We start from the raw sequence: 21,714 nt of genomic DNA on the forward strand, positions 1-21,714 counted from the left end.
CTCAATAGCTCCCAGCCTTGTCTTATAGGTCTAAAGTGAACGTGCAGCACCGCCTTCAGGCCTGGTAGATAGATATTGTTTCCACCATCTGGGAGAGGGACCCTGGGTGAGGGGGTTATGTTGGAATTACAATTGGAAGCAGTAGTATACTCAAGCTTAAAGTGCAAGGATGTTAATTTCTTTACCACAATCCCTAATAAAGTGCTCCAGTGCTTCAATTTCATCTGTTTATACTGTTATCTGTGGTCGGTAATCGCACTAGCTCAATAGAATCTAACCACTGCCCTCCCTTCCCACCCATCTATTAGCCCTCCCTGACCCTTAATTAATGCCCTGGATGCTAACACACCTTAGTCACTATAGATGTTAACTGTGGTCGCAACCACCGCTGTGATACTCTAGGCTGCGTGAGCACTGGAAACCATACACCGAAGCCAATAAACAATCTAATATCTTTATTAAGGAGTTGAATGAATAGAACAAAAATAAGCAGAATATATAGTTCAACAATAGACCTTCTGGGACCTTCCAGTATTATAAGGTCCAATGTCCAGTATTAGAGTTTAAAGATAATAATCCAGTAAACCGAAACACACTCTAACTTCCAAGCAGTTTGAGTGGGGAATAATCCAGGTCTTTTGCAAGAGTCTCAAGAAGTCAGTCCAAGGCAAGGAGTTCAAGGCAAGGCAAGGAAACAAGGCAAGACAAGACTGGGAGTAGTGGATCCAAACGTGATCCAAACTTGGCTAGAAGGCGAGGCGCTGCGCCCAGTCTACTTGAGAGTAGAGCGCCACAAGGACTAGAGGACTAGTTGATGCTCCAACTGACACATTGACACTGTGCTGGCTGGCCAGCGCGCAGAACTTTTAAGGGACTTCAAATCTCCCTTTCAAAACAGGTGTCCAACACTTTTCCCAGGGGAAAAACTGACTAGAGACAACATCTTCGCCAGATGCAAGCCTCCCTGGAAACTCTCAAGGGAAACGGTTTAATCAGCATTCTCTCTGGCAGCTAATCTCGCGCTTCTCCTCCGACTGGCCTTCTCTGAGCGGCTTGACTCCCAAAACAGCCTCCTTTGAAAAGGAGGGGAAACTCTGGGAACGGACTCGGCTTCAAGGGCTTTTTTAATGCGCTCTGGGCTTGAATTGTCAACAGGGAGCATCTGGAAGGAAGCGGACTCTTGCTGAGTCGGCAAATTTCTAAATCCTCATCGTTCTGGTCCGCAACCAGCACAGGGTCATGACCCGAAGGTCTCTGTGTCATCACAACCGCAATGACAAAGTGCTATAGTGCTTAATTCAGGTCAATAGGAGGGTCCAATAATAAATATTTGATGTAATAATAATAAATATTTGATGTAATATAGGAGGTTCAGTTCAGTTTAGTTTAGTTCATAAAGTGCAGCAGTTCAGTTCTACTGGTAAAGTGCTCAGTAGTGTCTGTTCTGTTCCCTAAAAGTGTCTTACTGGTAACAACACTGTCCCTCTAAAGTGCTTGATGAGCATTTGATTATTAAAGTGCTTAGTAGGCAGCAGTTCAGTAGGCAAGAGCTTCGCAGGCAGTAGCTATTTGATGGAGTAAAGTGCTAGTAGGCAGTAAGTCTCTTTGTAAGGTGCTTAGAGCGTGACAAATATGGCAGATGGTGTTTCGCCTTGCCTCCCACAGCAGTAGTGATATTATAACACCAGGACTGGTCCGGTCACAGATGATGCTAATAGAGCGTGACGAGGCCCAGCACCCCACCCCCAGTTCTCAGTCACCAGTCCAGCCTGGCACCTGCGGAACAATGGGCAAATCAATGGGCAAAATCCAAGGCCAGGACCACACAGCACCCACAAAATGGCAGCGGCTCGTAACAGCGACTTCCCCTTGCCTCTTGCGCCACTGTCAACGTGAATTATGGCAAATGCCCCCACCAGGTCCACGCTGGGCTTTTCATCAGATCACACCAACCCTGCAGGATCCACTGCCACGAGCGCGTCGTCCCCGCTCCACCAGCACACACCACCCTAACAGCCGGGCTGGGCTGTGGTGCAGGCTGTTGAGCAGCCTGCTGCAATAAATCACTCTGACCATGAGGTCATGAGTTTGAGGCCAGCCCATGGTGGGGTGAGCACCCGTCAATTAAAATAAAAAATAGCACCTGCTCGTTGCTGACCTAGCAACCTGAAAGATAGTTGCATCTATCAAGTAGGAAATAAGGTACCACTTATAAAAGTAGGGGGGGGCAAGTTTAACTAATTTACGACTTGGAATGAGGAAGTGCCGTCAGAGTGGATGATGAAGCAGCTGCTCCCCCCTGTGGCCAGAATCGAACATCCCCTCAGGAGAAGGTTAAATTGCCTCTGCGTCTGTCTGTCTCTGTCTGATGTGTTTATGGGCATTGAATGTTTGCCCTATGTGTGTATAATGTGATCTGCCCTGAGTCCCCTTCAGGGTGAGAAGGGTGGAATATAAATACTGTAAGTAAATAAATAAAAACAAAACACCTGCCTCCTCCGGCAACCGCTCGGCCACCGCCCAGCACAATGAGGGACAGTGGAAGAGGAGCAGAGCCACATGGCACCTCAACCACAGTACGATGGTCCTGACGACCCCAGAGTGGCACAGCAAGCAGGGTGGACAAATGGAATTCTAAAACCAGCAGCCAGGTAAGGATAGAAGGATCTTGCTTCGCTCGGTCGGGTCTTGCAACTTGTAACTTTGCAGGTTCTGTTTTAATGGTGGGCGAAGCTCTTTCTTTCTTCCACGCTTTCCTTCCACTCTTTCTTCTCACTCCACATGCCAGAACCGAACCCCAAGGCAACCCCCATCACCCTGTGGCTTAGTTGGAATGGGCCTTGGGCTTCTGCCTACTCACAAGTAGTCCAAAGACAGCAGAGCTGGATGGAATCCTCAGGTCTCTTGTGAAAAAGCTGTAGCAGACTGAAGCCTTACCAGGCCTAGTGTGACTCAGCTTTTATAGCTTCTCCCTGCTTGGAGGTTGCTGAGTCACACCCACTTGGATTGGGACTAGGGCTTCTGCCTACTCACAAGTAGTCCAGAGACAGCAGAGCTGGATGGAATCCTCAGGTCCCTTGTTTAAAATCACACACTCTCAGCTTTACAGAAAGGCAATGGCAAACCTCCAAACAAATCTTGCCAAGGAAACCCCATGATAGGGATGCCTTAAGGTCACAATGAGATAGAAATGATTTGAAAGTAATCAATGGCAAACAAGATTCACACCATGGTTGAATATCAAACCCAGACTTGTAAGAGCCAAACATTCCAAGCACTTTGCTTCAATGGATGAATTTGGCTATTTTGGTTTCTTCCAGATATGATTTTCTAAAGTCTCGGATTCTTTTTATCCTATTCTTGTAGAAATGTGTTGGACTTCATACATTTTTTTGAAAGCAACAGCAACAACAATAACCACACTGAATTAAATGTTCACCCCTTTCCAAATCAGATATCTAGTAGTAAACTCCATTAAACTTGATGTAACCTATTATGTGGTAAATGGCTTACTAAAGAAATAATTATCCTGAAATCCACATAATTATTGTTAAGGTAGTTTATGATTGGAGTGTTAAGGCTATGTGTTCTGTATTTTTGGCATAATGTAGTCCAAAAGACAGAAATAAAAAATATATACATAGCTCCAGCAAGTGTTGAAAAGCCATATTGTTCCTGTATTTTCTCTTGTTCCTTTCTTTTTTCTATTTTGGATTAAGATTCATGCATTTTATTGATGAATTAATCAGTTGAGAAAGACAGGAGTGGGAAATTTATCCAAGAATTGTAATACTGCTGTAAGAAAGCTAGAGAGAGCCAAGAAATGCATTTTGTATTTCTTTGCTCATTCTTCTTCATTGTTTCTTTCTTTGAGCAGAATTTTGGTTTTAACATTAGTGAGAATTGCCAAGGTACTTCAAATTGTGAAATATCAAGAACATTGGGAAATTATACATTGTTCAGCTTCTAACCTGGTACAAGTGAGAGGGGGGGAGGAGGGGGGGAGAGAAGGACCATATAGGTTCTTATAGTTGGAACATGTGCTTCTTGTTAATTTGCATGGGTACTTCCTGTGTCTATATATCTCTTTGAGCGATCCTCCACACACAAAAGAATGGGAACTATGTACAGTTCACAAAATGCAGCGCGTTCTTTGACTTAGAGTTTTCATAAAACGTTTGCAGTGATTTTATGTGCCAGAACTAGTAACATGATCTACTTCAGGAACTCCCAAACTTTCCAACTCTGTAGAAATCATTTCTTCTTCTTCCAGAGTTGGATCCAAATTCCTAATGAAGTTGATGGGAATCTTTCCATTCATGTCAAAAAGTTTTGGGTCCAACTGTTTTTAACAAAAGCGCTGGGAATGCTTGGTGTGTGAATACTAATTGCAGTATTGATTCGTATTATTGTTAGGCAATACTTACGTTTTAGAATAAGCTTATACGTTTCTTAAATAAACTATGCACATGTAATTCAAATATAATATGTTGTTGTGACAATGATGATGGTGATGAGGATGAATCATGCAAAGGCATTAGATAGGGAACAGCATATGGGAGCCTACTGGGGTGACTTACTGGGGCATGGAATTAGCATTTAGAAACCAGCAAAAAAATAAAATAAAAGACAGTTCATATATTCTCTAATTCTTGGTTTTTACATGCCTTGTCTGAAATTATGATGTCTTATGGCAGGGGTCCTCAAACTTCTTAAGCAAATGGCTAGTTCACAGTCTCTTAGATTGTTGGGGGTGGGGGGGTGGACTATAGTTTGAAAAGAACATCATCAAATTCCTAGGCATATGGAACATATCTTATTTTTAGGGCAAAAATATTGAAAGAACAATACGATGTTTAACATTAAGGATTATTTTAACCAGTATGAACTTATTAGTATTTCAATTTAAAGTGTGGGCCTGCTTTTGACTGATGAGATATCAAGTTCATTAGGATTGTTGTTGTGTGCCTTTGAATGGTTTCAGACTTAGGGTGACCCAAATCTAAACTTTAGGGCTGGGCCAGCTAAATGACCTTGGAAGGCTTCATCTGACCTGCGGGCCTTAGTTTAAAGACCCCCGTTTTATGGGGTTTGGCTGGTGTTTTTACTGTGATCTTTAGCTGGTCTTTATCTCAGTCTATTACTCCATCTTGTTTTAAGGCCTCCATCATTGTTTCAGTACCAAAGAAGTTCCATAATGGGAATTTTCAGGGCTGGGTTTTAGCACAGCAGGTTAAACCATCAGACCAGTGGCACTCACTTCCATCACTTCCGTCATCATGAAGTGCCTTGAAAAACTGGTCTGCTGGCATATCATTTCTTGCCTTCTACATGCACTGCATAAATATCAATTTGCATATAGAGCCAACAGATCTTCAGAGGACACTATAGTCATCACACTCCACACTTCTCTGACTCACCTGGAATGATGGGGGAACTATGTGAGGATGCTTTTTGCTTTTTAGTTCCATATTAAACACACTCCTTCCACATAGACTGGTGTCTAAACTAATGGATCTTGGATTTTCATACTCAAATCCAGCCCTTGGTCATAAATAGAGACCAAGTGGAGCTGGTGGCCAATTTTAAGTTCCTGGGTGTCACTGTGAAGGAGGATCTGACCTGGGGTACTCATATGGCACAGTTGGTTAAGAGGCTCCAGCAGAAACTGTACTAGCTGAGACTCCTAAGGAATCACCAACTGAATGAAAAACTGCTGGTGACTTTCTACTGCTGTGCTATAGAGAGTGTTGTAACCTACTTCATCTGCTCATCATTTGGTAACTGCACAGTGGCAGATAGGAAGGCACTCCAAAGGGTCACCACTTTTGCATAGTGAATCATTGGTTGCCTTCTCCCCTCTTTGGAAGAACTTTATAATTCCAGCTGCCTTAAGAAATCTCAGAACATTCTTGGCAATCCATCTCACCCGACATATTATTATTATTTTGAATTATTGCCATCTGGCAGATGGTACAGGGTGACAAAGACAAGAACAAATAGACTGAAGAATAGTTTTTATCCTAGAGCTGTTGAACTCCGTGGTTTCATACTGATGTGGCATTGGGGGCTGCATAGTGAGGGTGTGGAGGGATGGATGTATTGTTTTGTGGTGTGTGCGGGGGAAGGCATGTAATTTTGTTGTGCAATAGCACAATGCCAAATAAAGGTATTCTATTCTATTAAGGGGTATTATTTATCGGGTTTCATTATTTTTATTTTGTATCTATGGGGATAGCCTCGTAAAGGTTTGTAGCTTATTTCTATATATTACTGCCAGATTTCAGCTATCTACATATATCATCATGTGTTATTAAGGTTTTTTTCAGGCAACAACAAAACTCTACACTTCTTCAGCCAAAAGCAGTCTTTCTGAGTATTTCACTTGTTAAAAACCTGAGGTATTGTGCTCAAGACCATGCAACTACAGATATCTTGGAAATGTATTTATAACTACGAGAATAGTATTAGGTAATTTTATGCCTAATGTTTGAGCCACAGACTAAGTTTAATGTGAAAATAAATTGCAAAGGATTTGTTTTATCCCTTCTTCCTGTGTGATGTAAAGAAGAAAACATTTTGAATAAGACTATTTCCGAGTATAATACTGAAGTAATGCATTTGCACATCATTTTTAGATGAAGAGAGGAAAAAATTATAACTTGATTCTATATTTTGGTGTGATTGGTTACCGTCCAAATTTCCCATATATATAACTTATATAACCTATGCACTCTGTAATACTTCTTGGAGTATTCAGTACAATATGGTATATATAGTAATATGTGTAAGAATATACACCTTCAGAAACATAACTGTTTTTGGCTGTTGCATCAGAAATAGCAGAGCCTTCTTGAATCTAGGGCATCTAAAAGTCTAACAGTGTGTTATGGTTTAACTTTTCTAAGGCTAGATCTGACTTCATCAGACTAATTTGTTGCAAAACTCATTAGAATAACCTATGAACATTTCATCTTATTGTTCTCTATTTACTGTTCTGATATATAGGATGATCAGTGTGGAAGGCCTATCTTTTGTCCCTGCAGTGAAAAAAAAAATGGAACAAAGATCACTACAAAAGTGGTACTACTGAACAGGATGAGGTCTTAGGACCTTATGGAAACATAAACACTTAAATTATACGCACCCTTACTCTAAATCCCAAAATAAATCTCGGTGGCACTTACTTTTCCATAATGAGCCAATGTGGTATAGCAGTTTTAAGTGCTGGACTAGGACTGGAAGATCACTCAACCATAGAAACCCTTTGGCAAGTCTTTTTTTCTCAGCCTTAGAAAGAGACAATTGCAAACCTCCTTTGAATAAAAAAACCCCACAAGTAGATTGTGATAAATTGGAGTCAACTTGAAGGCACACAACAACATTTTAACTGAAGTAAGAGCTTTAGCTTGCTCTCTCTTTTTTACAAAAGAGCTGTCCAGCTTTTGCCAATGACAGCACTTTCTGCTACTGAAATTCTTGCTCTTTGACATCTGCAGTTCTGCTTCTGGACTTTTTAGCTGAATATGGACAGAAACATCTAGGCATTTCTGCTGTAAAGCAAATCATGGATGTGTAAGTCATTTACAGGATACAATTTCTTTGTCTGTTTTTAAAATCACCCCCATAACAGGAAACCAAACAAAAGCACAACATTAAACAAAAAACCCAAATCACCTTGAATAGCAAAAGATATTTCCAACAAATAGCAAAAAGAAATGGCCATTATTAAAAACCAGTTTAAAAGCCCCAAAAAAACTGGAAAGACCACACACACACACAAAATAGTTGTGCTCCAACATGATCATGGGAACTGGTAAGTCTGGTCCACTTAAATGTCCAGCTGTAGGGATTGCTAAAATGAGTATATCTCGGTTGCTGTGAGTTTTCCAGGCTGTATGGCAATTTTCCAGAAGCATTCTCTCCTGACATTTCACCCACATCTATGGTAGGCATAGATGTGGGTGAAAAGTCAGGAGAGAATGCTTCTGGAACATGGCCATACAGCCCGGAAAACTCAGCCATCCAGTGATTCCGGCCATGAAAGCCTTCGACAACACATTGAGTATATCTGAATGGTAGAACCTGAAACCGATTATCATATCTAGATTTGAGGACCTTGAGAAGAATATGTGTAAAATAGCAGATAAAGGAGCCAGGCAACCTTGATGTGAACTAATTGTTGCATGTTTTATTAATTGCAGTTATCAGAGGAGCTGGAGAAAGAAGCAAACAATATGCAGCACTGCATGATGAACTGGCAAGAAAAATGACTGAAAAAGAGGAGGAGGAGGAGGAGGAGGAGGAAGAGGAGAAGGAGGAGGAGGAGGAAGAAGAAGAGGAAGCAGAAGCAGAAGCAGAAGAAGAAGAAGAAGAAGAAGAAGAAGAAGAAGAAGAGGGGGGGAGGAGAAAGATCTGCAGTGGGACCCTGAATGTATGGTAATCACCACTCTTTCCCAAAAAGTCCACAGAAGTGGGTCGGGCACACGAAGGTAGAAATGAAATAATACGCTGCATAAGTGAGTCTCTTCTCCATTGTTTCTTGTAATCTATTATGAAGTCAGATACTTTGGAAAACAATTAAGGGGGCTTCATCAGGAATTAGAAGAACTTCATTACTTTTAATGGGGTCATATGAATTGTTCCTTTTTTCCAGCTAAGTATTATTGAATGAAGTACATTGAAACAGTTCATTGACAGATTTGTATTAATTTTAATATGTAATTGAGGTTCCATTAGTTTGCAGTGTCACCATCTGCTGATTATGGTTAGTTTCTTCTAAAGTATCACTTCTAATGCATTAGATTATTACAGGACTAGAAAGCTGTTACTTAATGATGTCAGCGTTAATCATGTCCACAATAATGTGGGCTTTTCAGGGTAATAATATGTCTTTGCCCTCCTCTGTTTCTTATCTTATTCAGACCATTTTGATTATGTAACCACCAGTATTAAGCTCTGGGCCAGGTTGGAAATGAAATCAATTTTTGGTACTATAACATCTGTTGGCATATAACAATATGGTGTGTGTCTCTGACAATGCATGGGGCATCTAACAGTACAATCCTATACATATCTACTTAGACCTAAGTCCCATTAAGTCTAATGGTGCTTATTCTTAGCTTGGTGTGTATAGGATTGCAGTCTAAATTGTCTAGAAATGATTTATATACAGTGGTTGATGTCTGTCTGGATGATAAAAGCTTGAAGCAAGCATGTGTACATGTATCTGTATACATATTTTAGAAACATCTATGAGGATGTATCAAACTTTTATTGTCCAAATGCACAACAGTACTTCATATGAAAGCTGGGACTCTGAATTTTTTAAATTAAAATAAGAATGTTGTGATTATTTGATATATGCATTTGGTCTCCTTTTTGAGAAGGGACCATACATTGTTGTTTTCTGAACAGGGCAACAATGCTTACTATACTTTATACTGTATTTTAAATGTTAAACAAAATAAAGCGTCAGTGAATTAGGAGATAATTAAAGATTATCTCTATGATGAAATAAATGATAATAACCATGAACAAGTGAAAGCACATGCCAGAAGTTAAATGCTTGGAGTGGGGAAAGGCTGAAGCTGTTAAATGTAGGGACAGAGTATTATTGATGATTAAATATCTGTTGTTTCCCCAAAGCAAAGGTCTCCCCCTTTAATAAGCATTTTAATTCAATCTGGCATATGTATGCATGCAAGGGTTCAGTTCTTTCACTGACACATCTTTTTGCCAGTGGAAGGGGCACTTTGAGGTTCATGTAAGTGGATATTGACTATCTGCAATTCTAAAAAATAAAATAAAATAGAAAATGAAATAACATATGAAATCACCTACCCCTTCTGCTGTGAAATGTCCATTTATTTTAATAAGATACATGCCGGGCTTTGCTGAAATAAATGGATGTCATGCAGCAGTACTGTGGAATGGATTGCCTCCCCGTGGAATTAAACATGTGTGGCCTTAATTCTTAGTATCTTTCTTTTCTTTTTCTTTGCTGCTGTGAGAAAAAAAAAATCTGAACAGGATATTCCTACAATCTTGCACTGAATTTAGAAACAAAATGTTGTTATTACTTTTGAAAGGTTAGTGCAATTAATCCTGGTCATCTTTTATGAGCCATACATATTAACCCTCCTGGAAAATATGATTTTTGTAGAAAACAACAATTTATTTGTTGAGTACACCATCATCCTTGATGAAATTAAAAATTCCACTGGAATCAAGCAGAATTTCCGCTAGGAATTTAATGCCTGAAATAACAAATCTGTATAAAATCTATATAGCAAAGATAGAATCCATATTCATGTTATGCTTTAAAAGTTTGTCCTTTATCAATGACATTTTAAACCTTTGTTTTTGTTTCGTTTCTTTAAAAAGCAAAGCTCCTAGGAATTTATTTAGCACATATGACAAATGTTGCACTTGCGAACCTGGACAACAAACTTCTGTTTCTTGGGACAAAGTTGTTGTCCTAGTAAGGGACAGCTGTCTGGGCACAATCCTCAAGGGAGTACTTCGGCACAAGCGCCACTGAAGTGAAAGGGGCGAGAAGTGGGTTAGAGGAGAGGTGGACAACTTCTCTGACAACCCTATAGGGCTTGGGCAGGAAAGCTTTGCAGAAGATCATGCCTTCTGTGTCTCTTACAGTCAGGTCTTTACCTTAATTCTGCAACTGAATACTTGAAGTAGGAAATAAACTAGGAAAACATAGGGTCTTTACAAATCAAAACTGTATAGCTAGATATTTATATGTGTGTGCCAATTTTGTCACAGATATTATTTTGGGGGCATTTTTTATTTGCTCCACTCATATTGGTAAGAGTATTGATCCTAACTTTTATCAAGGCCTAAGATTTAGCCTGTATAGACAAACATTTTCTCTAACATTACATTGGTTCCCTCTTTTTTTGTTTCACATGATATTCTATAATATTTAGGGCAGAAATTTTTTCATACCGTGAAATAGAATCTCTGGGTTTACAACAAACACTGTGATGTCGGGCAAACATTTTACTCAAGCAATGTTTGGTAGTTTTCTCCTCCCCTTTCAGTGTAAAAAAAAAAAAGAAGAACTCAAACCATTTTTGGTTAACATTTAAGATGAGTATTATTTTACTGTGAAATTATGCTTGTAATGCACATTCTTTCATTTCAATGTACAAATGGAATTTTGTATTTAAATGACTTTTGTGTATCTAGTATGCACGTAAATGCACATTGACTTTCATTTGAAAGTGGGTTTTGATTTCCTTTTTAAACAGTGTTTATGAAAAGACTACTGATGTGTCACAACCTATATCTGCATTTTCCTTTGGTGTAGAGTGATTGTCTGAATGTGATGTTCTGCAGCAATGGGTCAGTATTCCCTATTTACTTTGACCCTTATTTGATAGTGCTTCTTGTAATAATTTTCTTCAAGTGAGTGGCATGTTCTGGATTGTGATCTCGACATATGGTTAAGGACATTGATATGAAAAACTAAGGAATCCTTAGGAATTACCAGTGGGCATGTTTTAGAGCAGTCATTGTACTTTTAATGTCTTGTAGAAGTGTTAAGTACCAAGGTATTTAGAGTTCATAACATTGTTATCATGTGTATGAGAAGTGCTTGGTGTTGATCAGCTCATTTATATTCATCAAATAAATCTGGTTTCTTTCTGAACATTGTGTGGTATCATTAAAACTTAAGCATTCATGCTGTTGCAACTGGAGTGATTCAGAAGTGGAAACTAGCTACTGTGCATGAATTTGAATTCTAGAGTATGAAAAGCTACAAATGCATGAGGAGGAAACATCTGTTTTAGGGATGGGAAATATTTGACAAATGATTTAAAAACATGCCTTTTGTGTGTCAAGAAACCCTGAGGAGAAGAATTTTGTACTCATGAGAAGCTTTACAGTTTCCACGTGGTTGCTTTGTTCGGGAAACAAAATTTTCTGCACAAAAAAAAAATTCTATGCAAAATTATTTCCTCTGCAAAAAAACCTGTTTTCTATATTTAAAAAATACTATAATTGGGGTTTATTCTTCACAAAATTCACACACATGCGATTTGCATTGAAAACAGCACTTTCTGCACAGAATGTTCATGTACACAGGAATATTGTTTTCAGAGCAGAAAACGTTTTCAGTGTAAAGCAACTATGGATGAATTTTTACTGATTTACTGATGAATTTCAAATAGTCTTTAAAAACTATGTTTTTCAATGGCTTTTTGCAGCAGGAAGAAAATTGCTAAAATATACTTAATGAAAAATTGTATCCCTGCTTTGTGTCCTATAGAGAGCTGTTACAAATAACATTGTGGCAGACATGCACACTGCAATGAACCTCAAAGAGCAGAGGTCTGCGCTCATGTCTTTCCACAACCATCACTGAGGGGCTGATTGTGCTAACCTCTACCATAATGAGTTTGCTATCCTGTGCTGGATGCCACTGTCGAGACTAAAAACACTGATTCCAAAATACTCAAAAAAGATTATTTGAATAAAATATGCACACTAATGCCACAGGTTCCTATAAAAAGCAGATTCATAGTTTGTTCAACTGAAGCTCTTATGGGTCCAAAGCCTTGATGTTCAGTCAATGACTTTGTCCTAGATTGTTTTTGATCATCTTTGGCTGCTGTGCTAACTGAATCTATTGCCATGTAATGTATAGGCAATAGGTATTTTTGTGTTTTTATTTAGAGTCTGGCAGAAATGTCAAGGCTCACACCGTTATTGAAGCTGCTTTAGTTGCGACTTTATGTTTCTGAATGAGACCAAGGAAAAAAGAAAAAAGAGGAGGAGGAGGAGAAGGAAGAAGAAGATCAAGACAGGGAACAAATAACATAACAAATCTGCATTATTTTATAAATATAAAACAAACATAAATGCATATAAATTCAATACATATTAATATCAATCAATAAATACGTTAAAACTACAATGCAAAAATGAAAGGGAAAGGCTGACTTAATCTCTTCCAGCAGGTCATTCCGCAATCTGGGGACGGCTGAAGAAAATGTCATCTGGATAACAGCCCATCTAGTTTAGGCTGACTGAAATAGATTTCTCCAAGACGAGCTGAATGTATGGAACAGATTATGCAGAAGAAGGTGATCCTATAGGTATAAGTAGTCAATCTGAACTAATTGAAGTTTCCAGACTTGTACATAGGTAGCTCAATGCATAGCACACTGAAGAGTTCTAGCCTAGTGGTTGCCAGCATGTGCACTACAATCTTTAGGTCCTCTGATTCTGGGAAGGGGCACAGCTGGTGTAATAGCCAAAGCTGGTCATAAGCCATTCTAATAAAGGTAGTTTCTGACATGTGTTTGTGTTTTGCAAAAATATTTGCCAAGAAGAGCATGCTGCAGGAAAAAGCTGGAAATTGGTGATCAGTTGTTTTTAGGTTTCACATCACTACTGCAGAACTGTTTTGCCCAAATAAGGCATGCTTCCTAGCAGAAAGGTCTGGGGACAAGAGCCACCTACAGTCCTTTGAACAATAAATGTCTAGGCCATCACACACTACATTGTTTCTTATGTACATTGTTGTGCCTGCCTGCAGTGAAACTTCATAGCTGCACATGTTTCACATCAGGGCACAATCAGGGCCTGGTATTGTTTATATGGGACAAAACCCAAGAGCATATTCTATCCCATGCAGAGGTATGAAGGTTTTTTTCCTTTCCCTCATGACTCTAAAAACCCACTCCTAGCCTTTCAGAGAAGACTTTTGGGGTGCCAGGGGTACTGCAGGAGGGAGATGTGGACTGAGGATTATGCAGAAGCAGCATGAGCTCTGGTTAAGACTATGGGAAAGACTATGGGATCTTAGCCAGAGCTTGTGTATGTTTATTTAAATGTTTATTTCAAATGGATTAACTTCAAAAGAATTGATGGCAATAGCCAGAGACATGAAATACAAAGCCATTATTTAAAAAACCCCAAATTCGTGATTTGAATCGATGTCATAACTGCCATACTTAGGATACAGACTACTAGTAACCCCATCTGATACAAGGCCTCTTATAAAATAAAGAAGGAGAGGCACGTAAGAAGGCAGCTATGCATTGTTGTGCAGTTCAACATATGGACTTTATTTTGGTCACATTATTTTAACATTGGAATGAATGCAAGAAAGCTTATGGGCTCAGATCAAAATCCATCTGCATCGACTGGGGAAAAAGCAGAGAGAGGAAGGCCCACCCATTTGCCGTGAGACATTTCTGAGTTGTGACACAGTGATACATTTCTGTGTAATTAACACACAATGACTTCAGCTTTTTAAGTTTTTCATTAGAATCAGATCTAAAGCTCTTTATTTATTTTTAAAAGGATTTTAAGTATCCAACAATCAAGTATTATGTATTTATACCTATTCCCCAAGCTTAAGGTATCTTACAACAGGGTCAAATAAAATCTTACCATCATTATTCTACATTGGCTACCTAGTTACATATGCATTACTAAGTAACACCCCCTAGCCCAATCTGCCAAGCCCACCTTAACAGCCAGCAGTCACATATGGTGAAGGGAGTCCGTTCAGCTCAGGTAAAATGACATTTCTGACCCACTCTCACCAGCAAACGAGGTGGGGAAAATTGCAAAGGAGATCATGCTCCTGATAGGAAAGCCATTCTAGAGCCTGATAAGAGTTACTAAGAAGGTTTTCACCCATGTTCCTACTAGATGTATTTGTGAAGGTGGTGGAATGGACGGATGGCCTCCCTTGAAGTTCTAAATATCTATGCAAGCTCATATGGAAGAATACCATTTTTCAGGTAAACAGGACACAAACACTATAGGTTATAACCTGCACTTTGAATTCTGCTCCAGATCCATAGCTGGTGGAACTATTGTAATAGGGGGATTGTAATTCATGCTAATTAACAGTCTGGAGGTCTTAGGACTGAACATTTATCTGGCAGCCCTACATGCAGCATATTACCCTCGTCCAACCAAGATATATCAAGGGGGCATCTGCACCGTTTAATTCAAGCAGTTTGACACCATTTTAACTGCTATAGCTCAATGGTATGGAATCATGCAAGTTGTAGTTTGGTGATGTGCCAACACTCTTTGGTAGAGAAGGCTAAAGACCTTGTAAAATGACAATGTTCATGCTTCTATAGCATTGAGAAATTACAATTAAAGAGATGTTAAACTGCATTAATTCTATAGTGTAGAAGAACCCTAGGACCATATACCACTATGGTCAGATTACTCATCTTTAGGAATGAGCAACTTGTTCACAAGTATTAATTGTACAAAGTCAATCCTGGCCACTGCAGAAACCTCAACTTTCAAACTCAGGATTTAAGACATTAGTACACCCAAGTTGTGAACACATGTCTTCAGGGACAGTGTAATCCCATCCAGGAGGGGATCAATCTATGTTGCCTCGTCTGTCTTTTAAGTGAATAAAAGACCTCTGTCTTGACTAGATTAATTTTTAGTTTGTTTAATTCTGATCCAATCCATTACACATGACAAGCACTGCTTTAGAAACAAGATGTTTTCTTGGGATGAGGAAGGAAGGATTAAGAGTATTGGGTCTGATTTTCATACATATGAACCTGGCCTTCTATATCCAGAACAGCCTCTACCAACAGTTTCATATTATAGAGAATGTGGAGCAACATTGAACCCTACAGACCAGTAGCCGAAGAGCTGAACACACTGGAAAGGAATGGAACCATTGTACAATGTTGTGTCTCCAAGTTCTATCTCGACAAGGTAACACAAAAGGCTACCATAGATTATGGCATTGAAAGCTGATGAAGGATCCAGAAGAATTAAGAGGGACAGTTTTGTCTGCCATCAATATCATTTATAGCAGCAGCCTTGGACACAGAGTAGGGATGTAATCTTTCATTAAGTGTCTTTGCAAAGGAAGCAACAAATAATTTTAACAATTTTCTTCCTTCTATGACAAAATCATTTAAATTATTCTATGCCTTTTCCAATTTTTAACAAATGTGGGTCATCTCATCTCCTAACGGGACCCTGCCCTATCCCTACCTGATCCTTTCAAACTTCTATGTTTCAATGGAGGAGGGCAGTTGCTTATATGACTTGTCTGTGTTGTTTCCAGAAACATCAGCTAGCCAATGTCAGAAACACTTCCATTTCCAAATGAAATGTCTTGGTGTGATCCTACAGGACTTTCAATACTTTTTCAGGATGTTAAATAGATCCCATTTGGTCTTGCAAAATACTTGGCAAAGGGGACACGATTTAGAGTTCTGTAAAGAGATAATTTGAGTAGCAAAATAGAGAGTATGCTGACGAAACATATTGATAGAATGCCATTAAAGTGTCCTTCAAAGTAAAAGCAGTGTAATTATTTTATTTAAAAAACTACAGAGAAAGAAAAATAATCTGTTTCATGGGATGGATATATTAGTACCTCTGAGACAACTAGAAATTAGTTCAATAGCAAGTGCTCTTCTGGTAACAAAAGTGTAATATTTTAGAGCAAAAGTGCAATCTTCAAATCATGTGTTTAGAAATGTGTTTATGATAGACACAGAAGTGATGTGTGGCCAATGTCTGTAATGCATCAGTTTGGAATACAGAGGCGTAAAGTCCATTTTCAGTTATATCAAAAGGAACTTGTGACACAAATCTAATGTTTTTGGAAAAACAGCATTTTGGGCAAAGATGCAGTATATCCAGCTGTTTAAAAAGCCATTCCAGGTCCCCACCCACAAGAGCCCTCCAGATGTTCTGGCCGCTAACAACCATAGTAGGTTTCAACCTAATGACACAATGATGAATAACTTAAGATGCCCAAGCCAATTAGGAGAAATGAATATATGGGGATCATGATTCAAGCAGCCATTGGAATGTAGCAAACTGACTCTAGATGGCCCCAGATTATCCTATTTGGGAAGATTATATAACTAATAGGACAGTCAGCTGATCTGCACTTGCCAAGGAGATACTTAAAATGTTTTTGCTGGGGATATAGTTGCTATGAATATATAGTTTAGACTGAGGTTGGAGAAGCTGTGGCCCTCCATATTTTGTTGTTTCCATCAGCCTTAACCAACTTGGCCACTGGCAATATATGGTGGAAGGTGTCGTTCATCAGCATCTGGAAATCCAAAGGTTTTACAAAAGGATGATGTGCCACAATCAACTCATTTGCTTTCTCCATGGATATGACATTTCTTTGAAAGGACATTCTATCCAACTAGTCTTTCCTCATGATGTAGAAAATGGGAACTAGACCTTGAAAGAGTGTAAGAGTAGAGGTTCTGAAATGAAACTTGTAAAAATGTTTCCACCAAGTCCTTTGCTCAATTTTCATTTTGTATCCATTTACTAAATGGCACCTCATTTTATGACTTCACATGCCTTGGAAAGCAGAACACCATCCAAAAGGGTCAGATCCACCAGACAATTGAAGGTGATTTAATAGAGTTCTTATGTGTACCTTGTTTAAGAAAAGCAGTGCTCCATCACAACACATGGGTTGGAGAGAATTGGTTTTTGTGACCTCCATCCTCCTTTTTTAAAGCATAATTTTCTGTTATTTCAACAGAGGAAATTTTATCTCTCTTCTGGGAAAATCTCAGATTCATATAGACATAATAATGAAGAGCCTTGGTATCATAAGCTCTAACTCAAACCTAACTTCAGCTTGGTCCCTAAATCACAATAGTGAGGCTATGAGGCAAGCCAACTTCCCAGTTTAAAAAAGAGGCTTCTGTCCTTTGAGGTTTACATTGTCCATTAGTAGAAAGAAAAAAAATGAAATTGGGGAAGCATTTTCACATGGTGCCAACCCCTGAACAGGAAGAAGCATTATTTAATCTAAGTTCTCTTCAGCAAATACTGGAGGTATTTTTGGATTAGTGGGACAAAATCTCACAGGAAAATGCATCTCACCTAGCTTGCAATTCTCATGTTTTAGATGGGATTGTTGCCTAGAAAGACCAACAGCCCCACTGTAGCATAGTTTGAGCTGACAAACTTACAAATGCAGAAAAAAATTCTAAAGGCAATTATAAAGTATGTATATTTCAAGAAAGATTGTCATTCTTGAGAAAAGAAGGACAAAATAGCTTTAACAGGAACAATTTTCTTGTAAACCATAGTAGGGCAAATCCTACATTACTTAGATATAGGACAGATATTTCCCAAACTCTGTTCTTCCTAATTTGTGATGAAGAACATTATCCCACAAGACAGACAAATGGAATTACAGCAGGACAATGTCTTCCTCGTCTGTATTTCTCATTTAAAGCCATTTCAATCTTGTTGGTGCCTTGCATACAATTCATTAATTCATTTTCATTGATGGGCAAAATCAATGGCTCTCGATATCACTGTCTTTCCATTACTGACATCTGAGCAATAAAAATTCCATTGCAATTGTGATATGCCAGTAGTCATGTGGTATCTGTGGGCCTGATTCACCTTCTCTCCATGCTTCCCCTTTCTATTCCCAAGTAGGGTGTTTTCCTCTCCTCCCTCCCATTTGTTTTCTTTTTTCTTTTTTCTCATGGATGTTATTGTGACATTGTGGTAAAAATAAAAACCAAAAAGCAATCTGAGTAAGGCATAGGACAAGAATTTATGGAGTCTGTGTGGAAGACAGATGAGACTATAGATTGCTAAAGCAGTATCATTGCAGTAATGCAGAAAACTATGATAATTAATTTTCTAAAATCTCACGCTAATTGAATTGCAACAACACCATTGGTTGCTGTGATTTAAAAGATCCTTCGAAGCAAAACAAAGACAATTACACCTAAATATGAAAATATTATTCTGGAATATCTCTGGGTGGGTTGCTAAATTAGTGGATGCAGACTATTTGTCCTCTGGGACATTGGTGGATGACAGTCTGACACAAATGTTTAAGAAACATTCAGTTGTCATTACTTCCTTTGTTTCATGTAGCAAAATGTCTTCATAGGTTTCTTTGTGTCTTATAACGGATACTTCACTGTAGCCAATGACATCCATACAGGGAGTGTTGGTAGAATTAGTACGAATATATAAAATACTGCCTGTACTTAGTTCCTCTGTTTCCTTGTTAACCACACTTTTGTGTCACCCATGCCTTTTCCTTGAGAGACCAGACTTGGCAGTGGTGACAGCAACTACAAATACAACCACCTACTCCTCCTCAACCACAAATGGAATTGCTTACTATTGCATGACATTGTTCTAAAGTTATCCCAAATCAATCTGCATCTCACCATATACTAAAAATGGGGGGCTTCCATTTTCAAGAAGCAGAAAGCACTTTGAAGCAGTGTTCTGGCTCCCCGGGGGAGAAGATCCAGAGCCTAAGGATAGTCAGATGTGTCAATTACATTCCCTTTGGATTATTACAATGCATTCTACCTGGGTTTAAATTTGAAGAGGTTCAGAAACTTCACGTGATCCAAAGAGTTGCAGCCAGAGTTTTATATGAAGTGGGCTAGAGGGAGCACACAACTTCCTTGTTGCAATAGCTGCTGGGTTGTTTCTGGATATAATTCAAAGTGCTGATTATGACCTATAAATACCTATACAGCTCATGCCCAGGCTATCTAGAGCAGCAGTTCCCAAACTTGTTCAGATATGGACCCCTCAGAAGACTTCCTTCCTTTCAGAACCTTAATTCTATCCCAGATTTTGACTAAGCACGTACCCACATTTTTTAAACTTGTTTTGTCTACTCTTATTGCCTGAGTGTTTTGTATAATGTAGTAGCTTTGGAAAGAAAGAGGAAACAGTTTAAATATAACCACAAATGTTGGTACAAGAAAATATTGGGTTCACACCTAATGTGATGAATGAAACTCTTTCATTTTTGTACTTAAAATAGTTTTGATATTGGGCTTTATATCCGACAGCAGAATATGTAAATTTGGGGCAGCATCGAATTTACTTCTGTAGGTGCTTTTGGTCTAATTATACGCTGAAAAGCTTAGATAGGTGGACACACAAAGGGGAGCAAAGCTCGGGTGGCCTTTTCTGCTACTGCCGGTACACATCTATCAGTTCCACCTGAAAGTCACATCATTTTATGTAGCCCATAAGGCTTTCAATGACAGGACAACATAGTTAGATTTGTACAGTCTTATAATGACAAACAACCCTTTGAAGGCAACCATAAGACTGATGTGGTCCTTGGTGAAAATGAGCATGAAAATGTTTTAGGTAGTTTCTCCCAAGCTCTGGAATTCCCCTCTTAATGAGCTTAGATAATAATTTTGTAATATTTTACAAGTCATTTTGAGTCTTCAACTGGGGGAAATGTGGGATATTAATAAGAGTTCCTAGAGCCATATTGCTGCTCTAACACCTGCTTCAAAAAATTCTGGATCAAGAGTCAGTCCATCATGCCTCAGAATCCACTTTAAAAACCATGTGTCACCAGCTAATTATAACATGGAAATACAAAGGAGAGAGCGTGATCACTAAATCACAGGCCTTTCCAGATGACTGGCTTTTGGAGGATCTATTTAAATTCTGACTGTGTTTCCCATGTCAGAATTACTCTCAGTCAAGTTAAGCAAGCCATTCCTCTGTATCTGAAATGTTAAGGCCGTAAATCTCTTTGGAGAACACTGTGCAGGCAGGAAAGGAAAAGGCTTGCATTAACTACCACTTGCACTTCCTTGTGAGAACATAAGTTTTGGTCTCGAGCAAGCAGGTTGGTCAATAAAACACCAGCCTTTGGAAAATGCAGGGAGGAAGCATCCACTGCATGCAATAAGAAACATGTTCCTGGTTCAAAAAGCACTAAGTGACAAATGGGCCTCCATTGGAAGCCTCAGTGAAGTGCCAGTGACTCAAAGAGGAATGGCTGCCCTTTCTTCAAAGGTTGGGAAAGGTCAGGATAATTTGTACTAACATGACTTGAGATTCACTGCTGTCTTGCCTCTGTCTGGTTTATGGAACTAATTATGCACCCGTCAGTTTGGTGTGAATGCAAAGAGTCACAAGCCAAGAATTAAAAAGCCATCATAACCTGTATGTGTGTGGTCATGATCTTATGTTGAGTAAGCATATTTTAAACATCCCTATTACTATTTATCATTTTGATAATTTGTTAAATTATGGTTGTTTATGTAGTATAGTGTTCACCGCTGGACTGGAACTTGGAGACCCAGGTTGTAGTCCATGATGAGCAGTTAAAGCCAATGGGTCATCCTGGGCCAGCCACTCTTTCCTGACCTCCTCCCTGGCTGTTGCGAACAAGGGGAAGAGGCTCATGTACATCATATTGAGCTTATTGTAGGAATGTTAGGGCAAAAATTCACTAATAACATAAAATAATACAATAATACATTAATTTCTTTTAGAGATAGTTGCTGAATTCTCTTCCTTCACAAAAATATTTTGCCATTTCTATAATTATCTCCTTATTATGAGTCATGTTTGTCATTTAGTGATAAAGGCAAATATACCAAGTAGGACAGTCAATGTGGTGTAATGTTGTCACTGTTCAGATACAGAGAAATGGGTTGCTTTACTTGGCCAAGAATAATCCTGACATGGGAAATACAGACAGAATTTGAACAGTGTCTCCAATTCTAGAGACCAGATGCAGTTCCCTGTTTGTCCATGGAAACCCACTGGGTCACCTTGAGCCAGTCACACTGTTTTAGAACTGCATAGCAATATTTTTTTATTTCAATCTTCTTTATTCATTCAGTCATTTCCAACTCTTCGTGACCTCATGGACCTTGGGTCAGTCACACTGTT

At 38.9% G+C, this 21,714-nt stretch overlaps 1 protein-coding gene across 17 annotated transcripts in view; it reads left to right on the forward strand.

Annotated features, from left to right (window-relative positions):
• erc2 (ELKS/RAB6-interacting/CAST family member 2) overlaps positions 1–11,671 on the forward strand; it is a 698,491-nt gene extending 686,820 nt beyond the window's left edge. For all 17 annotated transcript variants that reach the window (XM_062969888.1, XM_062969890.1, XM_062969892.1 and 14 more), the window contains one exon: positions 8,205–11,671. The gene's annotated coding sequence lies outside the window, so the exon portion shown is untranslated. The remainder of the gene's footprint in view (positions 1–8,204) is intronic.
• Positions 11,672–21,714: the final 10,043 nt, after the last annotated feature.

This window comes from Anolis carolinensis, chromosome 2 (genome assembly GCF_035594765.1).
Source record: "Anolis carolinensis isolate JA03-04 chromosome 2, rAnoCar3.1.pri, whole genome shotgun sequence".
Lineage (NCBI taxonomy): Eukaryota > Metazoa > Chordata > Lepidosauria > Squamata > Dactyloidae > Anolis > Anolis carolinensis.